This window comes from Canis lupus, chromosome 1 (genome assembly GCF_003254725.2).
Source record: "Canis lupus dingo isolate Sandy chromosome 1, ASM325472v2, whole genome shotgun sequence".
Classification (NCBI taxonomy): domain Eukaryota; kingdom Metazoa; phylum Chordata; class Mammalia; order Carnivora; family Canidae; genus Canis; species Canis lupus.
Window position 1 is genome coordinate 91,138,318 of NC_064243.1, and position 2,340 is coordinate 91,140,657.

A 2,340-nucleotide genomic window follows, 5' to 3' on the forward strand; every position below is an offset into this window, starting at 1 on the left:
TACAAAGCAGATCATGGTAAGGAGCTGGGTTGCTCTGTGGCCACCACGATGCCATGGACATGAGCATACCTAGCCTTGATCTGCGTTCTCTCCAGTGGCTACCATGAAATGCAAGAGGAGCTAGGCATTAGGGCGGAGGGGACACTGGGCACGTGCCCTGCAGCAAGCAGGTCTGGGATGTGGTTGCCGCTCTGTCTACACCTCCATGGTGTTGCCTGTAAAGCAGGAACACGGATGCCCGTGTGTTGCAGTGATGTGGGAGTGAGTGACTGTGCCTGTCACCGGTCCTCACTCCTGATTGCTCTCTCTGTAGGCACCAAATGAGACTTGAATTAGAGGGTGTTATTTGAAAGAGATTTATAGTTTCAAATGTTAATTAAACTCTGCTTATGAAATATTGCATGGTAAACACTCTCAGAAGAGCTCCCTTTGGAACAGATGAGTGATTAAAAATCAGTTTTCCCCATCAGGGGTAGGGAGGTACCACCAGCAGGGGGGACTGTCAAAGTGGGGTGGGGGACTAAGTTTCTGGGCGATGGGGAGGTTAGGTGGGGAATGGGGGGGTCATGCCCAAGGGGGTCTAGTGGAACAAAGCAGACAGAAGGTCACGGAGCCCCGACTTCCCCAGGCCAGCAGCTCAGCAGGTCCACATGGTGCGTGCATGGGGGTCATTCCAGGCCCCCATCACCAACCCTGTGCATCCCACAGGCCTCAGGGATCATCCTTTCCCTTTTAGTTCTCATGGCAGATGAGAAACTGGTGGTGGTGTTGGAGTCACAGGTACTCAGTGAGGCTCAGTGGCCTGGATGCTCCTGGAAGATGGGACATTCAGAGCCACAATGGTGATGAGACCCTGGGCGTAGGGCAGCAAAGGAGCAGAGCCTGCAGGGCGCAGAAATGGTGTGGGGAGACCAGGATGCCGAGGCCAGCTTGCAGCTGGCCATGATTGGGGCCCACATGACTTTCATCATGACTGGCTACTGGGGAAACTGCAGTGAGGAGTGGGAGGTCAAGCCAGGGAAGCTGCTGGCTCCTCTGGCCCAGTGGTTGGGTCTTTACTATGTGGTCTCCAGTAGCCTGGAGAACCTCAAGAAGCAGATGGCTGGGAGACTGGCAGCTAGCTGCTTTGATGGGAAAGGGGAGGAGGAAGAACATTTTGGGGACACCGGAGTTCTTATGACAAGTATGTGGCTGTCTTGCCATTTCAAGAACCCCTTCTCCTTCTGCCCCAGAAAGCTCCAGATGGAAAGAGCTACTTGTTGAGCTTGCCTGTGGGTGACATGCCCATGGATGGCATATCCCTGACCCACTTGGGTCCTGTGGTACTCAGCCTGCTGAAGATGCCAGAAAAATACGTTGTCCAGAACATTGGGCTCCGAGTTGCAAGCACCCCATGCAAGTGTGTGCTGCCCTGTTCTCTAAGACACCAAGAAGACTCTGAGCGATGCCAAGATGACCCTGAAGGGCCAGGAATAGGGCTTCCCTGGAGCCTGGGACCTGGCCAACATGTTCCTTTTCTGTGGCTTAAAACCTGGAAGTGACATTGAACTGACCTTGAGGCTTAATCCCAAGGCCAGGACGCTGGACCAGTAGCTGGAGTAGCACACAGGGGACATTGCTGGCTCTAACCCCACCACCTCTCAGCCCCATCTAGGGGGGGTGGGGAGGTACAGTTGCAGTTGTATTACAAAAGTTATTTTTTAAAAAGCCATTGTTCTCACATGTTCACAAAATGATTAAAAATCATCATGCATTATTTACCTATAACTAGTGTCTCAAAAATCTGGATGCTCCTTCTCCAAAGTAGGTTGACCTTTCCTGCCTCTTTTCTATTAATTGTTGATATCGTCTCTGTTCATAGAAAAATCTTAATACAGCTGGAATGAATGACACTTTATTTTCCTGCACTAAAGAACTGGTTTTATTTTGTATTCCTCAGGTGGGTTTTCAACGCAAAGCCATAGCTTTTTTTCATCTCGTACCATGTGCAGAAACCTACATCGTGTTCTGCACTTACTAGGTACTTAATAAATATTAGTGGCCGGTCTCCTATTCTGAGTTGTGATTTGTCCTTAGATTGAATCGAAGATTGTTCAGCTCAAATGTTAACATTGAGGCAGGTTTAGCGGGGGATGGAGGGAAGGGGAGGCTTAAAAGCATAGGTTAATTATTTTACCATATCTTCTAGACTTTAGCAGGCTGGAAATCCAAAATTTCCAATGTTAATTTCCATCAGGATTTGATCACTGAGATTCCTCAGCTGCATTTATAATTCCATTTCCAGCCAAGCAGCTCAGGACCTGGTCTGACAATTGATGATTAGAGGCAGCTCCCTGTAAG

General features: G+C 49.5%; 1 pseudogene; it reads left to right on the forward strand.

Annotated features, from left to right (window-relative positions):
• Window positions 1–589: 589 nt before the first annotated feature.
• Window positions 590–2,092, forward strand: LOC112644778 (nmrA-like family domain-containing protein 1; annotated as a pseudogene).
• The last annotated feature ends 248 nt before the right edge of the window (window positions 2,093–2,340 follow it).